This window comes from Acanthaster planci, linkage group LG09 (assembly GCF_054643075.1).
Source record: "Acanthaster planci isolate LZ-2023a linkage group LG09, COTS_SCS, whole genome shotgun sequence".
Classification (NCBI taxonomy): Eukaryota; Metazoa; Echinodermata; class Asteroidea; order Valvatida; family Acanthasteridae; genus Acanthaster; species Acanthaster planci.
The window spans coordinates 21,618,443-21,628,580 of NC_141785.1; the positions used below are offsets into that span (position 1 = coordinate 21,618,443).

Sequence of the window (10,138 nt, forward strand, 5' to 3'; positions counted from 1 at the left end):
GTAGCTGCCCTCCAGAAATGTAACATTCCCACTTTGTGACTTCGTCAATCAAATTCCTTCTCCTCATCCACCCCATCAACTCATCCATCTCCTACTCTGCCCCATCCCATCCATCTCTTACTCCTCCCTCATCCCCTCCACCTCTCACCCCTCCCCCCTCCCACCCCTCTCTTACCCCCCCCCACCCCACCCATCTCTTACTCCCCCCTCATCCCATCCATCTCTTACTCCTCCCCATCCCATCCATCTCTTACTCCTCCCCATCCCATCCATCTCTTACTCCTCCCTCATCCCATCCATCTCTTACTCCTCCCCCATCCCATCCATCTCTTACTCCTCCCCATCCCATCCATCTCTTACTCCTCCCTCATCCAATCCATCTCTTACTCCTCCCCCATCCCATCCATCTCTTACTCCTCCCCCATCCCATCCATCTCTTACTCCTTCCCATCCCATCCATCTCTTACTCCTCCCTCATCCCATCCGTCTCTTACTCCTCCCTCATCCCATCCATCTCTTACTCCTCCCCATCCCATCCATCTCTTACTCCTCCCTCATCCCATCCATCTCTTACTCCTCCCCCATCCCATCCATCTCTTACTCCTCCCCATCCCATCCATCTCTTACTCCTCCCTCATCCAATCCATCTCTTACTCCTCCCCCATCCCATCCATCTCTTACTCCTCCCCCATCCCATCCATCTCTTACTCCTTCCCATCCCATCCATCTCTTACTCCTCCCTCATCCCATCCATCTCTTACTCCTCCCCCATCCCATCTATCACTAACTCCTCCTCCATCCCATCATCCAATCCATCTCTTACTCCTCCCCATCCCATCCATCTCTTACTCCTCCCCCATCCCATCTATCACTAACTCCTCCTCCATCCCATCATCCAATCCATCTCTTACTCCTCCCCATCCCATCCATCTCTTACTCCTCCCCCATCCCATCTATCACTAACTCCTCCTCCATCCCATCATCCAATCCATCTCTTACTCCTCCCCATCCCATCCATCTCTTACTCCTCCCTCATCCCATCCATCTCTTACTCCTCCCCCATCCCATCTATCACTAACTCCTCCTCTATCCCATCATCCAATCCATCTCGTACTCCTCCCCCATCCCACCATCCCACCCAGCTCTTATTCCTCCCCCATCCCATCCATCTTTGACTCTGCCCCCGTCCCACTTACAAATTAAACTGACAAAATATGGCATTACATGGCAGATATGGCATGGCCTACATGTATATCTCAGAACAAACAGATCCCAACTGTGTTGATCAGCCGTTCACCAATCAAGAGTGAATCAATGCAAACGCATGACAGGGTTGAGACACAAAAACACACCTACAGTTCTGTACACTGTACATGTACATGTATGTAGAAACCAGAACCAGTCGGAAAATCACCTGTAAAGTACAAATTAATAATAAGAATGGGGTGATAACTGTGGGTTTCGACGTGTGCTTCACTTCCAAGAAATAGACATCGGACCCCACAGTTCTGGGGGTAATGGGGTGAGTGACGCCTACATGTACACTGTAAAGTTATAAGCAAATATGGAGCTTGTATCAAATCTTTTCACTATGTTCCCTTCTATTTTTTGGCTGGAGGGTAGCTGTGGGGCAAAGGATTAGAGGTGTAGTCCAGTAGACTGGCCCTAGTCTAGGGCTCACTGAGGAAAGAGTTCTGTATTACTTGACACCCTGTGCACAAATGCTATGAGACTGGTTTGAAAATTTTTGAAGTGTTTTCTAAGTACATGTACATACATGTACATGTATATACACATGTAAATGATTCACTTTTTGACTGCTACATGTACATGTAATTTTGGGGCAAGTTATCACTTTTTGATGGCTTATAAACCACTGCATGGGAAAAAAGCAATGTTCATACACTTGGAAGATCCTCTATGCATAGGCCATTGGCCTACATGTAGGCATGGAGGAAGGAAGCGGAAACAGTGGCACCCAATTTGTGGATGCCACCGTTTAGCATGTTGGGAATTGTATTTGCGAACCTCCCAGTTTTTGGTCATTTTAATCTTGTAAAACTGGTAAGCCCTCCTCCCCCCAAAAGGCAATGCTTTCTCTATTTCGCCGACTCTCTTTTTTTGACATTTGAATTATACATTGTGAGAAAACCACTATCGTGTGTCATGTTAAAACAAGAACAGGTCAACTCGTACCGGTACATGTGCCAACTCGCACATTCGTATGCAGATTGGTCAACTCGTATGCTGACCAACTCATACACAAAGCCAACTCATACATTGACCAGGTCGTACACCAATCAACTTGTACTTGTACGTCACGTACATGTATACAAGATGCGGAATACACATGTATGTACTGATGTAGCGATCTCACAGACCAGACATGCCAGAAATCTATGTGACGTGATGGGTTCCTCAACCATAGTAAAGAGAACAGCATGACCTGAAAAAGTACACCTAAAATTTCTGCAACCCAAGTTCTACATGTATTTCCAGCTGCTGAGTATCCACCTTTCGGAAATCAAGAACCCCAGAACGCAAAGCCCAACAGCTCTTTCAGAGCATCACATTTTCAAAAGACATGCTGCATTGCAGAAAAGGCTCTTTTCATAGCAACATCCCCCCCCTGAGAAATGTATTTTTGCTAGGAAATTAGTCAATCTGAAAAAAAAAATAGTTAAAATACCATTCAAAAAACTCAAGAAAATAATTAACAAAAAGATTTGCCTAGATACATAAAACATTCTTCAAAATACCAGTTAAGTTTCTTTTTTTTGGTGGTCCGGGTCACCTGGGAAGAAAAGCTACATGTACCCGAAACTCCTGCATCAAATATACACGTACATGTTTGTACATGTATGTATGTATCTTTTGCAAGAAAATTACATTCAGAGTTTCAGATCAGAAAGCCGAACATACATGTACAGTGTATTCTTACACTGTACATGTGGTTTGATTCTGAGTGTGTGAGTGAGTGAGTGTAATTCAATGTAGGCCTATACATGTATGTACATGTAGGGCACTGTAGGGAAATGTAATTACTGGTGTTTAGGCCTAACATCCATGATAGTACATACATGTACATGTAGTGCTAGGTCCCTACATGTACATGTAATTTCGCAATACGTGTACATGTATGTCTAATTGGTTGCACAGTAAGTGGTGAAATGAGGGGCCTGGTGACTAGGATACCGTCATGCATGTTACATAAAATGTACATGTAGGTCTAGATTTCATGACACTGAATTCAAAGGATCAGCAGATTCTGGTATTATTAATTTACTACATGTAGAACCAGCATATAACTGAATAAAATGAAATTAACTGTATGAGGAGATTGAAGGGAAATATCGGTACATGGCCTAGGCTTACATGTGGTGGGGCGGAATGGGGAATTGTATCTTTGGGGACCTTGTTCCTATTACATGTTTTAACAGAAAGGAGAACAACAATTTAGCTTTTGAATTTAGGCTAGGCTACCTGGGTAGATACACTGTAACTGTGACATCATGCTCAATAACTGTAGTCTGTACTGTGTAGGGTTGTTCAACTTAAGTCTTGATGTTGTCAAAAAAGTGCAGGGTTTTGGGTTTGAAATTGAGGGACAATATGAGGGAAAACTGAGTAGCTACTTTAACACATGACATTGGATTCAAATTTCATGAACTTGCATCTAGCTGGCATGGCTGGTTTGGTCAGTAAGAAAGTCACATTTTCTCACGATTTAAAACTTCCCCATAGGCCTAAATACGGTCAATATACAAAATGACAATCCCGTCCAAAATCGTAAACTTAGTAATTAGTAGAGCTTGGTCAGTGCAATAAAGAGAGTGTTGCCTTTGTTTTTTCGGGAGACTTATCAGTTTTGCGAGATTAAAATGACAAAAAAATAGGGGCTCCCCAGCCAAGTAGGCCTATACAATGCCCGCGAACCATGACAACCGCCATCTTGGTGCACTGAGTGCAAGCGCAATAATATGTACATGTACATCATGTATGTATGTACTGTACATGTAGGCCAACGGACACACAAACATCATGACACAATCCCGGCCGAGACATGTAGCCTGGCCTACACTGCTCGGCTCATAATACAGAGTACAGTATAATTGTGTGGAGAATTTACTCTGACACTTTACCTCCTTTCTTGAACACTTCTTTGCAAATATTTTGTGAAGATCGTGAAAAATAACTAACTCGTAGAGGCCAACGACGTGATGTACATGTACGTATGAGACTACGTGAATGTACCGCGGTAGGACGTACACATGTGCAATGCACTGCGTCTAGTCGATCTAGTCGTTGAACGTTGATGAACTTAATTCGAATTTAGCGCGATAACTGAGTGAGGGCGCTGTTCTGTCTAAAGCCGCCCATTTTTGGTTCTAAAGTTCGTGAATGCGATACGCCGGATGTGTGTCTGTGGTTGAATAATAATTGTGTTGACTGCAGAAGATAAAAACTGGCAAAATGTGACCCCCCAAAAAACAGACTAACTGATCGGCAGAGCAGTATTAAAAAAATTTAATACTTTTTTTTTTTCAAGATGTACTTTGCATTGGGGAGATGTTACGAGTTTGGCCCTTTATGCCCAACGTACATGCATCCGACAACACTATAATATACATGTACTCAGTGCCTGTCTGAAAGCTTGCGAAAAAATTACGTTCACAAGCTTACTCGGGTGGGACTCGAACCCACGACCTCCTGCTTACAAGCTTGCCGGGATTGGCCGGGCCGGTCCGGTCCGATTGTATAGCAGCAAGTACAGCCGCTTTAATTTAAAGGGCAAAACCCGTAATTAAAATTAAACTGTGGAGAAATAAACAGTCATCGAGCAATTGTCTCACAGACAGTAGATGGAGTTTGTACAGATCACTTAATTCAAGATATTCAAGGTTACATACACTATTGTTCAACTTCTTGTACTTCATGAAAAATAAGCCAGAATCGATGTTGGGCTCTTTCAATCCTAGTGGCCTCAGGCTATTATAATGAGATAAGAATTAAACGTGATCGTGCATTCGTTCACGATGTGGTCTCACAACGGTACACTTCTAGCGTCCGAAGGATTGATTGAAAATTACGCCAAATTATACCTGACATTCGATAGCTAGCCTTTTTGATAATCGTTAAAAACAAAACTAAGCAGTTGAAATAAAATCTCCAAGATCCTTGTAAACCGTAACCTGATTAAGAACATTATTGCTAAAGTGGTTTGTAAAACTAACTGGCTTTCGTTTAGGACTACGGGTATATTTAAAAGAGTCAGTGAGATGTACTTCCTAGTACGGTGTTGATAAATGATGGCTAGGCTCGGAGACCAGGAGTGGAACTTACAGTAAATCTTGCTGTATGCAAGCAAGCAGTATCAAAACCTCAGCCTTTCTTCTCTTTTTTTTAGGTCATCAGCAAATATTAAACAACCGCTACTTAAATGGTGTGGTATGTCATTAATAAGTTAAAAACACCGTGGGACTTCCAGATAAGGAACAAATCCCATGAGCAGTGTGCGTCTACAACTATATTTATTTTTCGCGCTCGCCTCTGTAATTTTACAATGTATACTTGTACTTTTTAAAATAAAGAGTTGGCCTACAGTAAGGGGCAGTCAGGCTATGCCTCATGTAATTCTGAAAAAACATGGATTTGTCATAAATTCTTTCTCAGAATATCATCGCGTCCATAATACGCGTACAGAAAATTGGCGAAGTTGGAGGTCATTCCACTAGTTTCAGAGATCGTGGCTTTGCCGATGTTTACATTCTCCAGAAAGTTTACTCTGGAAACAGCTGACATGATTAATGGTAAGTCAGCAGTCTTATGACAAGAAGTAGACTGACATCAAGATCCACTGCATACAGGATGATCAGATACAACACCGTACCGCACGCAGCCCCATGCATCTTTTTGCAACCAGTTTAAATGCACGCAATATTAAAGCGGTGTTTTTTCCAGCTCTGGCCGAGTCCTCAGATTGTCAAGTCCTCATTAATCGACCGACTGCAAGTTCGTGAGTCCCAGCTCTCCAAGTTATGGAATTCCATATCTGTCGTCGTGCGTCGTCCGTCGTGCGTCGCCCGTGATTTTTTTTTGTCACGATTGCGCAGTGGTATTTTTAACTTTGACCCTTGATCATTTCACATGTTCAGGTCCTTGTTCGATCGATGATCCACCATGCCTGATTCTCATTTTAGCAATAGAACTAGAAGATGTACATGTATTCGTTTTTGCAGTTACGCCGAACTCCACGTAAAAGAAGAAATAATACCCTCACACCGATTAAGTAACGTGTATATGAAATAATACCATTTTTGTTACATAAATAAATTAACAAAATAGACTTTTGTTAGGGTAGATTGTTTTTCTTGATAACTTAGTTACTCTAGACGTACGTAACTTTACTCGTTAACAGCCTGACTTTAGGTCTTATAGCCTATTAATATTTCTGTCTGTCCCTGCACGATATCCCACTGAACCGAATGTAAATAATAGATTATTTACAATGTTTCATTCCTTAATAGTTTTCACAAGAGACGAACTGATTCAACATTATTTTGAGGGCGGGTATACACCTATGATGAAATCTTCTGTATATTCCAAATTAGACATGACTTTAGTTGCGGGTTGGCTCACAGAAGTCTTTCAAGCAGTAACGTTACTTGTTAGCCCCATAAATAATGTTGATGCGCTGGACAACCTGTTCTCATTGCTCTATCCACCATGGCATACACACCCACAAAAAACAACACGTCATATTTTCTGAAACTTAAACCAAGTGGTATTTGCCCCTAACAATACATTTAATAAACAGTTAAGTTATCCACAGCACGTCTAGAATTTCTGGATTTCAAGGTGAAATTGAGAGGACAAGATGGAATATCTGTATCGGTTGGCAGATTTCTTCCTAGAATCAGGAAACAAGTCGGCACATTTTTACAGTATGCAAATTAGAATAACACTGTGGATAAGTTGGCCGGAACATTTTTGCTGAAAATGTTTTTCCCCCCAAAACACTGGGTTGAATTCTCAGAGAGGCGATATTTTCTTGTCAAGGGGCAGGGGTAGTCTAGCATTATTGGAATTAATTATGTGAATAGTACATGCTTTGCAGGTGGGATAGGTTGCTTTAATCGGAAAAGATCTGTAGAAGTGAATGGAATCATCACATTGTCATTTGTTCAACCCCGGCTTTTGCAGGTCCTATGCAACCCATTTGGTGGGCGACGCACGACGCACGACGGACGACGCACGACGGAAAATGGCATGCTTGGAACTGGTAAATGGCAGCACTGGGACACAACAAAAAGCAAAATGTGACGGACGACGGGCGACGGCAGATATGGAATTCCACACCAAGTCCCAGTCCTTCAATATGTGATCCAGTGTATAAACATCTGATGCGAGATGGCAGATATAGAGCACCATAGTACAAGCTAGCTCTGCAACACGACAGACCGGGGTAAATGGACATTTTCGTTATAAATATTGATCGAGCATTGATGCACACGAAGATGCAAACAACACAAGGCAGCAGTTAATGAACGTGCATACAGCAGTTTAATTACAACAACTGCACAACTAGAACGAGCTATAGTAACATTTTTGTAAATGAGAACCGTTCATTAGAGCCCAGAGGCCTACTTGCATTTTTTACTACGGTATATTTCTTCGAAGAATAATATGTAGGCCTATATACTAAGTATATTAATAATAATATGTAACAGGAGACGAAACTGTTGTCATTCCTCAGTTGTCTACTTACAGGCTTAAAGGGCAGAGGCAACAATTTCAAAACTTTGAAATAAACCTCCAAAATGCACCTTTTTGTCACAGTTAACTTCATTTTCAAGATTTCTTTCATTATTTCAAAGGGTATGATATCGATGTTACCGCCTTTTTGGTTTTGTATGCCAACGAGATTTCTGTATTCATCAGCAAAGGTGTAATGTCATCTTAGGAAGAAGTCTCAGTGTTACAACTTTCCCATATTTGGATTCTCCTGGACCCAAGGTTTTTCTTCTTGCTGATTCATTATTGTTTATGTGCATAAAAAAATAAGAAAGCACCGGTCCCTCTCAGAAATGTTTTCAGTTAGTTAATTTTGAGTTCACAATTTGGAGACATACATGTAGGGAACAGTCCACTAATTCAAGCCCCATTGAAAACAGTGTAAAATCAGCACTGTTCAGGGCCCAATAACATGCAAGCCTTGCAACATCCTTGAAATTTCCAAAATGAAATTCTTGTCTGGTCACTGATCTTTCAATTTCTTTTCATTTTTTTGTGGGTTAACCAATTACATTTTTAATTATTCCCACAAAATAAAATTGCCCCCAAAAAGGGAATTTTCCGAAGTCTGATTGCAGCCATTTTTCAAGTGGCAACCCTCAACTTTCTTGGGCATTTAGGACCATTTTTCAACCGTAGTTTTTAGCCATTCTGCTCTCATATGAAAGCACAAAGACCCAGGGAGTTGATCCTGGCAGGGATCACACAATCTCACCATTGTGGGGGCCAAACAATCTCCTTTTAAAAAAGATACTGTGGGAGGCACTTTTAATGCTAATGAGCTGGCCAGAACTAATTCTCACTTGAATTAGTGGTCTCCACCTTGTACATCTATTGAAAGAACCACGTCTTCCCTTGGTGACTTCACAGTAACAGCGCCCTCGGTTGCTCAGGGAAGCATGCATGGATAATTTTAATTGTTTTAAGCAAGCACTTTTCAATACATTTAACCAAATAGGAAAGTAAAAAGGGTATTCACGCAATGAAGAAGAATATAAAATTTAAGAAAGATTGTGCCTAAGAACAGTTCATTGCAATTACATTTTAACTCATTTATACACCACTGCAGATCACAAATTAAATTGGATCACTGCTGTAACTTGAAAAGGTGACGACTTGAAAAAACATTTTAAATTATGTAAAAGTATGCGTAGGCCCGTATATCCCCGACGGATCACTGAAGCTTAAGTTCGTGCAAAATGTAATGGTGCTTGTCACTGTGATTGCCAAGTTTTTGCCGGCATTTGTTTATTTTACATAAATCAAAGTCATGTAGAAGAGAAAAGGGAAAGGGTCATAGTCAGTTCTCTGTTTACGTGACCTTTGCCCAAGCACGCAGTCGGTACTTGTACCCGGTCCTATGAGTTCAATTTCGCAAAAATGTACGATTTACACATGGAGATAAGCATTATAGTAGGCAATGATTAAAACTAAAAATTTGTTTGTTTATAACTGGCATCGTCCTACATGAACTTGAAGACATTTTTGGACCATCCCGCATATCCCTTTATTAACTCAAGCCCCACTTAAAACATTGTAACATATAAGTTCAGCGCTTAATATGCAAGCTGACATTACTGGAGTTTCTCAAACAACCTTTCCGAACTTTTAAAGGTTTGGTGGGTTAATCGATAACATTTTTAATTTTTCGCGTAAAAAAAACCGACCCCTCAATTATAGTTAATTCCACGGTGCTTGCTCGCAGCCATGGCTTCCACCATGGTACTGTGACAGGACCGACTACCATTCGTATTTGTATTGACTGTGCCCTCAATGGAATTGTCTTATCTTTTAAAGTCATTGTGTTTTTATTTTTTTCGTTTCGTTTCACTGCATTATTTATTCATACTTTTTTTCAGATAATACAAATTACAGTATACATTGAATATGAACAAAACAACAACAACTGGTACATGTAACTTGACACCCCTGGCGGATTCAAAGCCCATCAACTCGGGGAGTTGATCCTGGCCCATATACTTCTACAATCCCTCCATTTATTCGGGCCAACAATTTCCTGTTTAAAAGAAAAACTGTGGCGAAGTTACTCTTTTATACCAACGAGCTCAGCAGAAATTTTCACTTGAATTACATGATGTAGTGCGCCCTTAACTTGGTTCAACTTAGCTTCGACTGACCTTGCACTTCTGACGCTGCGCCACAAGAGATGTTTACCGCTCTGGAACAGAATTTATGACAGAATTGTGCAGGGGGAATGCAAGGTGTGTGAGAGCGGTGCATTAATGGTGTCGATCAAGGGTAAGGCATGGTTAGGGGTCAACTTAATCTAAGGTCAAGTTGAACGCTGCTGGGCATTCGTAAACGGCTGTGCAAGTCGTTGTTC

General features: G+C 41.3%; 1 protein-coding gene across 5 annotated transcripts in view; it reads right to left on the bottom strand.

Annotated features, from left to right (window-relative positions):
• Positions 1 to 4,296, bottom strand: part of LOC110989532 (uncharacterized) — a 31,348-nt gene extending 27,052 nt beyond the window's left edge. For all 5 annotated transcript variants that reach the window (XM_022253994.2, XM_022253993.2, XM_087140636.1 and 2 more), the window contains exon 1: positions 4,143 to 4,296. The gene's annotated coding sequence lies outside the window, so the exon portion shown is untranslated. The remainder of the gene's footprint in view (positions 1 to 4,142) is intronic.
• Between the last annotated feature and the right edge of the window lie 5,842 nt (positions 4,297 to 10,138).